Consider the following 14,354-nt stretch of genomic DNA (forward strand, 5'->3'; position numbering starts at 1 on the left):
AGACATGTGGCACTGAATAATTAGCAGAAAAGACAGTTTAAAAAAAATAAGTGATTTCTTTATTGTGATATTTTCAAATGAGGGATGAAGGATAAATAACATGTGGATATCTCCTGGGAGAAGCATGAAATAATGGAGGAAATCAGCATCACGCCAGAACAAGCAATAATTCAACACAAAGACTTGAAAACCGGCAGAAGCCCAGGGCAGGCCGGGGACTGCCTGGCATTAATAGGAGGTCTGGAATGGACTAGGGAAGGGTAGTCTTCTCTGAAATGTGACTGTCATGATCAAAGAAGGCATTGGAAGATACTGACTAGGTGTCTGGAATGTGAAAACAAGGAAATAAAACAGATGACATCATGTGTTGCAATTCTGAACCAAGTGAATTAACAGGAACCTGGATATAATCTACAAATAAGAAATGAATAATTCATAAAGAGCTATACTGTATCATTATTTCATCCCACTGGACTACTGAGATATAATTTTATATAAGACTTAACCTCTTTAGCAGAAGAATTAAGGCAGGAAATCGCCTTTATTTTTTATAAATGGCGTGGTGTGCCCTCAGGTTGCCAGAGCCCCACCATGATCCAGGCATGGGCCCTGTTCCATTTCTCCTAACAAGTCTGTCCCCATTTTCTCTTCTTTGGAGTCTCAGTAGTAATTACTGAGAAAGAAGACCCTGCCGAGGTTTTCCCTTGCACACAGGGGACTTATGAGATGTGTCAACTCTTCTTTGGGAACCAGGACCAGCTACTGGGAGACCGGGAAAGGCTGCCACAGACCTTGGTCCTCATGGTTTTCATATGCTGCTGCTGCTGCTGCTAAGTTGCTTCAGTTGTGTCCAGCCCCGTGCGATCCCATAGACGGCAGCCCACCAGGCTCCCCCGTCCCTGGGATTCTCCAGGCAAGAACACTGGAGTGGGTTGCCATTTCCTTCTCCAATGCATGAAAGTGAAAAGTGAAAGTGAAGTCACTCAGTCATGTCCGACTCTTAGCGACCCCATGGACTGCAGCCTACCAGGCTCCTCTGCCCATGGGACTTTCCAGGCAAGAGTACTAGAGTTGGCTGCCATTGCCTTCTCCGGGTTTCCATATGAAATGTCCATAAAACTCTCTTGAATTGAAAAGAACTTGATATTGATTAGACAATACTAGTTAAAACAGGAGGTCATTTTAACATGGTTAACACACTTACATAGCAACAACCTTTGGGGTTCTCTATAGTGAACCACTCAAAGGAGAAAGGGAAAGATATACCCATCTGAATGCAGAGTTCCAAAGAATAGCAAGGAGAGAGAAGACAGCTTTCTTAAATGAACAATGCAAGGAGAGATAAGCCCTCCTAAGTGAAAAATGCAGAGAAACAGAGGGAAACAATAGAATGGGAAAGACTAAAGATCTCGTCAGGAAAATTAGAGATACCAAGGGAACATTTCATATAAAGATGTGCACAATAAAGTACAGAAATGGTATGGACCTAGCAGAAGCAGAAGAGATGAAGAAGAGGTGGCAAGAATACACAGAAGATCTGTACAAAAAAGGTCTTAATGACTCGGATAAACATGATGGTGTGGTCACTCACCTAGAGCCAGACGTTCTGGAGCATGAAGTCAAGTGGGCCTTAGAAAGTATTACTACAAACAAAGCTAGTGGAGATGATGGAATTTCAGTTGAGCTATTTCAAATCCTAAAAGATGATGCTGTGAAAGTGCTGCACTCAATGTGTCAGCAAATTTGGAAAACTCAGCAGTGGCCACAGGACTGGAAAAGGTCAGTTTTCATTACAAGCCCAAAGAAGGGACATGCCAAAGAATGTTCAAACTACTGCACAATTGCACTCCTTTCACATGCTAGCAAGATAATGTTCAAAATCCTTCAAACTACGCTTCAACATGTCCTATCTTTTTGTCTTTTCATACTGTAAAGCTATGACCAACCTAGACAGCATATTGAAAAGCAGAGACATTACTTGGCCAACAAAGGTCCATCTAGTCAAGGCTATGGTTCTTCCAGTGGTCATGTATGGATGTGAGAGTTGGACTGTGAAGAAAGCTGAGCACCGAAGAATTGATGCTTTTGAACTGTGGTGTTGGAGAAGACTCTTGAGAGCCTCTTGGACTGAAAGGAGATCCAACCAGTCCATCCTAAGGGAAATAAGTCCTGAATATTCATTGGAAGGACCTATGTTGAACCAATACTTTGGCCACCTGATGTGAAGAATTGACTCATTGGAAAAGACCCTGATGCTGGAAAAGATTGAAGGCAGAGGAGAAGGGGATGACAGAGGAGATGGCTGGATGGCATCACCAACTCAATGGACATGAGTCTGAGTAAGCTCTGGGAGTTGGTGATGGACAGGGAGGCCTGGAGTGCTGCAGTACATGAGGTCACAAAGAGTCGGAATGAACTGAACTGAGGCTTCAACAGTACATGAACTGAGAACTTCCAGATGTACAAGCTGGATTTTGAAAAGGCAGAGGAATTAGAGATCAGTAAACTGCCCATGTCTGTTGGATCATAGAAAAATCAAGAAAATTTCAGAAAAATATCTACTTCTGCTTCACTGACTAAGCTAAAGCTTTGACTGTATGAATCACAACAAACTGTAGACAGTTCTGAAAGAGATGAGAATACCAGACCACCTTACCTGCCTCCTGAGAAACCTGTATGCAGGTCAAGACGCAACAGTTAGGACCGGACATGGCACAAAGGACCGGTTCCAAATTGGGAAATGAGTATGTCAAGGCTGTATATTATTTAACTGATACGCAGAATTCATGATGTGAAATGCCAGGCTGGATGAATCATAAGCAGGAATCAAGATTGCTGGGAGAAATATCAATAACCTCAGATATGCAGATAACACCACCTTGATGGCAGAAAGCAAAGAGGAACCAAAGAGCCTTGATGAAAGTGAAAGAGGACAGTGAAAGAGGTGGCTTAAAACTCAACTCAAAAAATTAAGATCATGGCATCTGGTCCCTTCACTTCATGTCATAGAGATAGGGTAAAAATGGAAACAGTAAGACTTTATTTTTTTGGACCCCAAAAATCACTGTGAACTGTGATTGCAGCCATGAAATTAAGAGATGCTTGCTCCTTGAAAAAAGCTATGATGAACCTAGACAGCATATTAAAACCAGAGACATCGCTTTGCTGACAAAGGTCCATATAATCAAAGCTATGGTTTTTCCAGAAGTCATGTATGGATGTGAGAGTAGGGCAGTAAAGAAGGCTGAACACCAAAGATTTGCTGCTTTTGAACTGTGGTGCTGGAGAAAGCTCTTCAGAGTCCCTTGGACTGCAAGGAGATCAAACCAGTCAATCCTAAAGGAATTCAACCCTGAATATTCATTGGAAGGGCAGATGCTGAAGCTCCAGTACTTTGGCCACCTGATGTGAAGAGCCGACTCACTGGAAAAGACTCTGATGCTGGGAAAGACTGAAGGCAGGAGCAGAGGGCAGCAGAGGATGACATGGTTGGATGGCATCACAGACTCAGTGGCCATGAGTTTGAGCAAGCTCCGGGAGTTGGTGATGGACAGGGAAGCCTGGCATGCTGCAGTCCATGGGGTCGCAAAGAGTTGGACACGACTGAGCAGCTGAACAGCAACTCTACAGTGTACTTTCCTAAAAATACCCTATTAGAAAAAATGCTTTTAAAAGCCCATATGCAGAGAAATCATTTTCTTTAGAATTATATTTTCAGCATAGGTTCCCAGTAGACCTACTTATTTCAAGCTTTTAACTTCCCACTGAACAGCTCCAGGGTCACGCTCTTGAAGAGCCTCCACAAGCCACACAGCCAAGCATTCTTCACTGGCCCCTGGCACCACCGAAAGCCAACAAGGAGGCAGCCCTGGGTGTATCCCCTCTGTTCACGACTAAGTGTCCTTAACACTGCAGCAAAAGAGATGTTCTGGCTCCCAGTCTAGGTGGGGAGATGAGTAAAGACAGGCCACCACGTTGCCATGTGGGAGTATTACTGCTGGGTCTACACTGGGACCAGGGGCACTTAGACCAGCAGGAATCCCGACTTTCACTAGGTCAGAGAGGATTCCCTGAAGGAAGTGAGTTTGAGCAGAGACCTGACCGATGAGAAGGAATTATCTCAGCAAGGAGAAGGGGGCTGAAGTGTTTCCAGAGAGAGGACACACACATAAAGGGCCGGGGCTGCTGAGGAGAGAGGGGTTGTAGAGGCAACCGGAAGCCAAGTGACATGGGAGCTGCATAACCTGGCAGAGGAGTGAGGCGGAGCTGAAGGCATGAATGCAGATGACTCCATCAGACTTCTCCGGCTGTGGTGCGGGGAGTGAACAAGTGTGCAAGTGCAGGCAAGTCAGCAGGGACACTGGAGTGTGCGGGAGAGCAGTGGGGCTGCAGCTCCAGGAATCACTGGGGGGCTCGTCAGCAGAAGTCAAGGGGACTCGTGCATTCAAATGATAAGCCCAGGATGAGGGGCAGTTGAAGGGGAGGAGGGGTCTGCACGGGCTATAGATTTTTAGCTATCTGGGGGAGTGTCTAAATGCAGATAGACATCAGCACGTGGTGTGATAGACGGGTCTCAAGTTCGTGGGAGGGCTGGAGGCAGAGATCTGGGATCACTGATGTGTGGGCAAGGGGCCGATGAGGCCACGGGAATGGACGAGTTGCCCAAGGCTGTGCGGTGAAGGAGAACAGATGAGATGCAGCGAGACGATGGCGGAGGATGGAAGCGGGGAACCGAAACATGAATGACAGGCAAAGGGGAGGGGTCAGCAAGAAGCCTGAGAGCAGCAGGCGGGGGCAGGCAGAAACCAGGCGGCTCCGGAAAGACGCACGCAAAGCGGAGAGAAAGAAGCCAGTCAAGGCGGGTGTTGGAAGGTCAAGTTTACACGAAGCCTGAGGAAGAAAGTTTGGGGGTACCCAGCAGCAGCCTCCGGTGGCCCTGGTGGGAGTGGTCACAGAGGCAGGACTCAGAGGGCTGAGAAGAGCCTGGCGGGTGAGGCTGGAGGAGGGAGGGACCAGCGACAGGCTTCAGAGAGTCTGCCTGTCAAGGAGGGCTGAGGGCCCAGGGCCCACATGGAGGGAGGCCTGGGCTGGCCGGGGGTTTGCTCTTTAAAGATGTAAGTCCTCAACATGAGAGAGGCTTTGGGGCAGAGGGGAGCACGGTCAAAGCTGAAGATCCTGGAAGGAGTCCCAGGGAACAGAGCCAGGATGAGTGCCAGGTGAAGGCTAGCCATAAACAGGGAGTCTGCACGGTCCCTGGCGAGGAGCGATGGGTGACCATGAGTGTCAACAGTACTGAAGGGAATACGTTTGAGACCACAGAAATTTAAAAGGCATTTATTGCTTAGGATATGCAACTTAATACTTAAAACCAGGATGGACAGGTGAGAATCACATGTAGGGTCCTCACTTTTCTTTCACAGAACTAATTGCAAATCATCAGTAAATATCCTTTCCTCAAAACAGGTAATCACAGTCCTCAGCCGGGGGCGGGGGGCGGGGGGGGGGGGGGGGGGGGGAGGGTTTCAAAGAAAAAAATAAAAATGCCAACTCTTTTAGCTAGACTGGAAAAAATATCAACATGTCCATAATGAAAGTTTGTTTGGATGGTGGCACTTTGGGCGATCTCTTTAGTCTTTAACAGATATGCATTATTTTTGTGCAGGAAAAATATTTACGTGGAAAAGAACACAGGGATTCTACTCCTCATGTAACAGATGAACTACACGGGCCCCACCTGGCTCCTAACCCACCTGGTCACCACTGCCCACGTGCCCAGTAAATAGACCCAAACCACACAACCTGTAGCTCAGAGAGTCTGGCTTTTAATCTCGAGCCCAGGAAGCTGGAGACAGCAATCACTGTGCATTCGTACAGTGTGCAAATACAGAGTGCACTGCTGCAGGGCCAGATTGCTTTGATGGTGGCCTTCTTTCACTTTATCTCTCAAAATCTTCTGAACATCGATTATTCCCCCATTTGGCTACAGTTTCAGAAGTTCCACCTATTACAGATTTATTTAGATTAATGCATATCATCTTTAAAAAGTGAAAATACTCTGGGAGGGTTAAGAAGCACCACCATTCACAAATTATTAATTTAATTGGCTGGAGTTAGCAGACATTCTGGGGCTTCCCTGGTGGCTCAGCTGGTAAAGAATCTGCCTGCAAAGTGGGAGACCTGGGTTTGATCCCTGGGTTGGGGAGATCCCCTGGAGAAGGGCATGGCAATCCACTCTAGTATTCTTGCCTTTAAAATCCCCACAGACAGAGGAGACTGGCGAACTACTGTCGGTGGGGTTTCAAAGAGTACAACCAAGTACAACCAAGTGCGACTAAGCACAGCACAGCAAACGTTCTCTCTCACTGTATACGCCCCCCCACCCACCACACCATGAGTGCTAGGAAGTGGGATGCGGAAGGCACCACCACAGGAGCTTCCACACACGGAACCAGCTTCAAGGAAGAGGGGTAGAGAGAAGCAGAGACGGTTATGTGGCAGCCTGGATGGGAGGGGAGTTTGGGGGAGAATGGATACATGTACATGTAGAGCTGAGTCCCTTTGCTGTCCACCTGGAACTATCACAACACTGTTAATCGGTTATATTTCAATATAAAATAAAAAGTTAAAAAAATTCATTGTGGGGAAGAGAGAAAAGCAAATCATTTCTTATTGGAAACAAATAGAAAAAAAGAAAGAAGCAGAGAGCAACCCACATTGTCTGAATGATCAGCAAAGGACAAATTAGACCTCACTTTCTTCTTATTGAGTTCTTATACCAGGATCCAGAATTCAAGATGAGCATCATGATAGATTAAGTAAGCTTTTGTAGTCTAGCCTAGAAACCTAAATAACATTTATAGCACTGTGTTTCAAAAGATCAATTTTTAAAATCTCGTTTATATTTTTCCCACAGAAAATGTGTTCAAGGCTGGGAACTATTTTATGCTAACTGAACAGAGGAAAAAAATTGTAAAAAGCATTTTAGCTATTTTTACTTGTTTTCATAAATAAAAGAAAGCCTAAGATAAAATATAAATCTGCTCAGATTTGAAGAAAAACACCCTCGAAATGAATAGCTGGGCTGGATTTTCATAGCCTGTCTGTGAAAAGAGAAGACATTTTGTGGGCCATGATTGTGATTCTTTGCCAACTATCTTCCTTTAAAATGAAACTCACAAACTTTATTCTAAACAAAGTAAAGGAGAAAAGAAAAAGTGAGGGTAGGGTGGGGCAATGGGTAGAATGCTGAAACTAACCAATACAAAGGAGTTAGCGGCCCGTAACAACATGCTTCAAATAGTGATTATAGCGTGTCTTAGCTGGGAAACAGAAAAGGAACAGGCAGGACCAGAGAAAGTTGGTACTCAGAAGCTACGCGCTATCTGGCGCCAGCGGTAAAGTTCTGCCATCGCCACGTTGCTCACCTGTGGTCACTGCAGGGCTGTCAGACTCTTGGGAGTCTAGTAGCCAGATGCACAGTGAGCAAGTGGAACCATTTTTATAAAAACTAGAAAATTCATAATATGATCGACAGTAGCAGCTGTGTTTGTAGCAGTGTGCCCCAAACCCTGTGTCTGCTGACATGGAAAATGCAAATAGAGATAAATTCTTGGAATTCTGTAAAGCTAATTTGATTTCTACAGAGGTAGGTCTGCCAGGTTACCTCTTTTCATTCAAAGCCCACTGAACAAAAGAAAGTCCTTCAAAAAAGCATCCTCTCCTCATCATCAGATAAATTAAATGCCAAGTGCCAATTAATAAATGATTAATGAAACTGAGACAGAAAAAATTATTGAATCAAGCACTTAAGGGAAAAAAACTCAGTGATTTTCATTTTAAAATGGTAGATCAAGCACGCACACATCTTATCCTACCTCCCCAGGGTCTCCTGAAATGACAAAACATATAATCTAAAAAGAACAAGACTGGAAAGCAAGACAATTTGCCAGAACTTCTGGATATAGGGCTTATGGAGTGGAAAGTGCTGCTCAAGTCTCCTGAGACAAAGGCAGGTCCTCCCAAAGGAGACTCAGAAGAAAACCAATGTGGGATTCAGCCTCACAAAAGGAAAGGATTGGGGCAGGGAGTTAGCACCAAAGTGAATGCATTAAAGAATTGCCTTCAGAAAACCTGGGGCCATAGGAGGTCCTTTCTCATGCCACCTTGTGAGACTGGTTCAAGGTGGCAGAGTAGAAAGATGTGTGCTCATCTTCTCCTGCGAGAGCACCAAAATCATGCCACCCTGTAACAGAGAAACCGCAAGTTCTACTGTTGAACTAAAGCCAAAGACTTGCCCTTTAAAGAAAACATGTCGTCTTCTGGGAGAGCTCCTTGGGTGGGGTTGCCAGGCCCAAGAAAGTTGAGACCAAGGTCATACCAGACTCCTACTAAAGACTTAGCACAAGTGGGAGAAAATATCTACTCTCGGCTTCTTCTTCAAGAGTAGAGAAATGAAACATACATTCAATGTTCCATCCTATCAAAGGAATTCCCTAGGAACTGGTTACTGTCTCAATAGACTCAGAGCACTGGAGAGGATCCTTCATACTTTGCGTGCCTGGGGCGGGCGGGGGCAATGAGAACAAGAGAGAGATTGTTGAAAATACCAGAGAAACTGCAATACTAAAGTTAGACACCAGAGGGAGCAAGAGATTACAAACCCTTTTTTCAAAAGATAACAAGCAGACTTCTCTAACTGGGAAACTATATGAACAAATCTAGCAAAGACACCATCTCCAGAAAAGGTTTGAGACATTCCCAGAATCTCTAGCTGGGCTGACTAATGGAGGTCTCTGCCTGTACAAAGCTAGTCTGTAAATATTGGGAGAGGTGGCTGTTTTTTCAAGTGCCCAAATCTCAGCAAAATTTAACAACAACACAAACAGGGAAATATGACACAATAAAGAAAAATAATAAATCTCAAAAAAGACCCAAAATAAACAGAAATCTATAAATTATATGGCAAAGAATGCAAAACAATCATCTTAAAGAAGCTTAATGAATTACAAGAGAACACAGATAAAAAACTAATCACAATCAGGAAAATGATGAATAAACAAAGTGAAAATATCAACAAAGAGATAAAACTATTAAAAAAAAATAGAGAACTAAACCAATTCTGGAGCTGAAGAATGCAATAACTAAATTGAGAAATTCACTAGATGGGTTCAACATCAAACTTGCTCAAGGAGAAGAAAATAACCATGAACCCTAAGACAGGTTACCTGAAATTACTGAGTCAGAAGAGCAAAAAAAAAGAAGATAGATGAAGAAAGCTTAAGATTCGCAGTGGAGGGACTTGCCAGGTGGTCCAGTGGTTGAGAATCCACCTTCCAGTGCAGGGGATGCAAGTTCTTTCTCTGGTTGGGAAACTAAGATCCCTTATGCCGTGGTGCAACTAAGCCCACATACCACAGCTGACGAGCCCAAGCAGCACAAGCAGAAAGAAGCACCTGTGCTGTGATGAAAGCCTGCACACGGCAACGAAATCCCATGCGCCTCATCCAGGATCTGACGCAGCCAAAAATAAAACAAGTAAGTATTTATAAAAAAGTGATACGTAATGTACATCAGCCAGGTTTCATAGTCTCCAAGCTTCAACAGTGTGAACCAAGAACTTCCAGATGTACAAGCTGGATTTTGAAGAGGCAGAGGAACCAGAGATCAAATTTCCAACATCCGTTGGATCACAGAAAAAGCACAAAAATTCCAGAAAAACATCTACTTCTGCTTCATTGACTACACAAAAGCCTTTGACTGTGTGGATTACAACAAACTGAACAATTCTTTTTTTTTTTTGAACAATTCTTAGAGAGATGGGAATAAGAGACCACCTTACCTGCCTCCTGAGAAGTCTGTATGCAGGTCAAGAAGCAACAGTTAGAACTGGACATGGAACAAAAGACTGGTTCAAAATTGGGAAAGGAGTTATGTCAATGCTGTATATTGTCACCTTACTTATTTAACTTACATGCAGAGTACATCACGCAAAATGCCAGGCTGGATGAAGCACAAGCTGGTATCAAGATTGCAAGAAGTATGGATAACCTCAGATATGCAGATGACAGCACCCTTATGGCAGTGAAGGGTGAAAGCAAAGAGGAACTAAAGAGCCTCTTGATGAAAGTGAAAGAGGAGAGTGAAAAAACTGGCTTAAAACTCAATATTCAGAAAACTAAGATCATGGCATCTGGTCCCATCACTTCATGGCAAATAGATGAGGAAACAATGGAAACAGGGAAAGACTTTATTTTCTTGGGCTCCAAAATCACTGCAGATGGTAACTGCAGTCACAAAATTAAAAGATGCTTGCTCCTTGGAAAAGAAGTTATGACAAACATAGACAGCATATTAAAAAGCAGAGACATTACTTTGTCAATAAAGGGCCGTCTAGTCAAAGCTATGGTTTTTCCAGTAGTCATGTATGGATGTGGAGTTGGACCATAAAGAAGGTTGAATGCCAAAGAAACGATGCTTTCAAACTGTGGTGCTGGAGAAGACTCTTGAGAGTCCCTTGGACAGCAAGGAGATCAAACCAGTCAATCCTAAAGGAAATCAATTCTGAATATTCATTAGAAAGACTGATGCTGAAGCTCCAATATTTTGGCTACCTGATGCAAAGAGCCAACTCACTGGAAAAGACCCTGATGCTAGGAAAGACTGAAGGCAGAAGGAGAAGGGGACAATAGAGGATGAGGTGGTTGAATGGCATCACTGACTCAATGGACATGAGTTTGAGCAAGTTCTGGGAGATGGTGAAGGATGGGGAAGTCTGGCATGCTGCAGTCCATGGGGTCGCAAAGAGTGGGACACAACTGAGCGACTGAACAACAATGTACATCAGCAAGAAGACCAATATGTGCATTGTAGGAATCTCAGAAAGAGAAGAGCGAGAAAGAAGCAGAGAGCTTATCTGATGAAATAATGGTCAAAAACTCTCCAAATCTGAGGAATAAAATGGACATCCAAATTCAAGAAATTTAAAAGACTTCAACTAGGATGAACCCAAAGAATCTGATACTGAGATACACTGTAATAAAACTGTCAATGGACAAAGAGAGAATCTTAAAAGTAGCAAGACACGTGTCATGTTCAAGGAAGATCCCATAAGATTATCAGAGGAGTTCTTAGCAGAGAAAAATTCAGGCCAAAAGGGACTAAAATGACATATTTAAAGGGCTGAAAGTAAAAACCTGCCAACCAAGAATACTATATCCTGCAAAACTATCTTTCAAAAATGATAGAGAAAAAGACCTTTCCAGATAAACAAAAGCTAAGGGAATTCATCACCAACATCTTCCTTACAGGCAATGCTCAACAGAGTCCATCAAGTTAAAATGAAAGAGTGCTAGACAGCAACACAATAGTATATAAAAATATAAAAGTTTCTTGTGAAGGTAAAACATTGACAAAAACAGTATACAGTAGTGGTGTATCACTTTTGACTCTGGTGTAGAATTTAAAGGATAAATTCATTAAAATAACTATAACTATAAAATTGTGTAATGAGGGGAAACATAAAAGAGTAGAGATTTTGTACATGACTGAAGTTCTTTTTTAATCATTTTTAGAATAGACTATTATAAGATTTTTTATGTATTCTCCATGTTAACCACAAAGAAATACCTATAGAAAACAGATAAAAGAAAAATGAGAAAGAAATCAAACCAAGACGCTACCAAAAAAATCAGCAAAACATAAAGGAGTACATCAAGAGAGGAAAAGGACAAAATAACTGTAACCATACAGAAAACAATGAATACAATTGCAATAATAATTTTGTCACTACAAGTAATTACTTTAAAGGTAAGCAGACATTCCCCGATCAAAAGACATAGAGAAGCTGAGTGGATTAAAAAAGATTCAACTACACGATGGCTCTAATTGTCTCACTTTAGATATGAGAACACATGATGAAAGTGAAAGGACAGAGAAAGATACTCCATGCAAATGGTAACAAGCATAACAAACAAAGACAAACAAAAATAGGTGGCCATACTTACAAAACAGATTTTAAAGACTGAGACAGACAAAGAAGGGCATTATACAATGATAAAGGATCAATTCACCAGACACAATAATTATATATTGTTAACATCATAGTACCCACATACATGATGCAAAAATTGACAAAACTGAAAGAAAAAGTAGGCAGTAACATAATAATAATAGGAGATTTAAATACTCTGCTCTCAATAATGGATAGAGTAACAAGACATTAGAGCAATAAGAAAATAAGAGGACTTGAAAAAACCTGTAGACCAACTGGACCTAACATGGGCAGAACACTCTGCTCAGCAAGAGCAGAACACATATTCTTCTAAAGCACACATGGAATATTCTCTAGGATAGATCACCCGTTAGGCCACAAAACACATCTTAACAAATTTAAGAAAAATGAAATTCTATCAATTATCTTTTTAGACAACAGTGGAATGAGTCTAGAAATCAACAGCAAAAGGAAAGCTGAAAAGTGAAGAAATGTTAAGTGAAAATTAAACAGCATACTCTTCAACAACCAACAATGGGCCAAAGAAGAAATCACAAGAGAAATTAGAAAAAGTTTTGAGATAAATGAAAATACAATATGCCAACACTTAAATGGGATTCTGCAAAAGCAGAACTAATAGGGAAATTTATAGTCTTAAATGCCTTTATTAAAAGAGGAAATATCTCAAATCAACAACCCACTTTATGGCTCAAGGAACTAGAAAAAGAAGACCAAACAAAATCCAAAGTTATCAGAAGGAAGGAAATGATAAAGATTACAACAGAAACAAATGAATTAGAAAATAGAAGGCAATAGAAAAAAAAAATCAATGAAACTAAGAGTTGGTTTTTTGAAAAGACCAACAAATCAACAAACTTTTAGTCTGACTAACAAAGAATAAAAGCTCAAATAACAAAAATAAGAAATGAAAGAGGAGACACTACAACTGATGCCAGAAATAAAAAGGATTATAAGAAACTACTACAAAGAATTAGATGCCAAAAAATCTAGGGGAAAAAAATGGATCAACTCCTAAAAGCATAAAACCAACAAAGACTGAATCACGAAGAAATTTTAAAAGCCTGAACAAATATAGAACTAGTAAAAAGACTTAATCAGTGATTTAAAAAACTTCCAGCAAAGAAAAGCCCAGAACCAGATGGCTTTAAGAATTCTACCAAATACATAAAGAGAAATTAACACCAATCCTTCTCAAATTGTCCCCCAAAAAACTCAAGATAAACGAACACTTTCAAATTCATTCTCTGAAGTCAGAATTACTTTAATACCCAAACCAGACAAACATACTGCAAGGAAACTGTAGACTAATATTCCTGATAAATATTGATGCCAAAATCCTCAACAAAATGCTAGCAAAGTGAATTTAGCAGCACACTGAAAGGATTATACACCTTTATTTTTAGCCAAGTAGTTTTTATTTCTGGAATATAAGGATAGCACAACATATGAAAAGAAATCAATGTAATGTAACACATCAACAGAACGAAGGGGGAAATGATCATTTCAACTGAAAGAAAAAATCATTTGACAAAATTCAACTTTTTCATGATATATCATATTGACTGTATTCAGTCAATAAAAAGAAAATAAGGAAAGTACCTAAACACAGTAAGGGCCAGCTCTGAAAATCCTATAGCTAACATCACTCAATGGCGGAAAGCTGAAAGCATTTCCTCAAAGATCATTGACAGGGCAAGGATGACCTCTCCCACCCCTGTTCAACATATCACTGGAAATCCTCACCAAAGCAATTAGGCAGCTGCTATAGAACACAGTATGGAAGTAAAAAACAGAATTAGAATATGATCCAGGAATCCCACTTCCAGGTACATATTCCAGAAGAAAAGAAAACAGGGTGTTGAAGAGATATTTACATATCCGCGTTCAATGCAGCACTAATCACTGCAATAACCAAGAGACAGAAGCAACCTAAATATCCATGGGCAGATGAATGGATAAAGAAAATGTGGTGCCTATATATGGGGGATTATTACTCAGTCATTTAAAAAGAAGGCAGAGAGTTTCAGTTTAGCAAGCTAAAAAAGCTCTACAGAGATCTATTTTACAAAACATGCATACTGTTAACATCACTGTCCTGCACACTTAAAAATGGTTAAGATGTTCATTGCAGCACTGTTTATAATTGCCAGGACATGGAAGCAAACTAGATGTCCATCAGCAGATGAAAGGATAAGAAAGCTATGGTACATATATACAATGGAGTATTACTCAGCCATTAAAAAGAATACATTTGAATCAGTTCTAATGAGGAAACTGGAGCCTATTATACAGAGTGAAGTAAGCCAGAAAGAAAAACACCAATACAGTATGCTGCTGCTGCTAA

General features: G+C 41.5%; 1 protein-coding gene across 22 annotated transcripts in view; it reads right to left on the reverse strand.

Moving 5' to 3' along the window:
- The window catches only part of ANO10 (anoctamin 10), a 268,016-nt gene that overhangs the window by 56,797 nt on the left and 196,865 nt on the right, over positions 1-14,354 (reverse strand). The gene's annotated exons all lie outside the window — the stretch shown is intronic.

Source organism: Bos grunniens, chromosome 22 (assembly GCF_055505025.1).
Source record: "Bos grunniens cultivar Pamir isolate PY7600 chromosome 22, Bosgru_T2T1.0, whole genome shotgun sequence".
NCBI classification, from domain to species: Eukaryota; Metazoa; Chordata; class Mammalia; order Artiodactyla; family Bovidae; genus Bos; species Bos grunniens.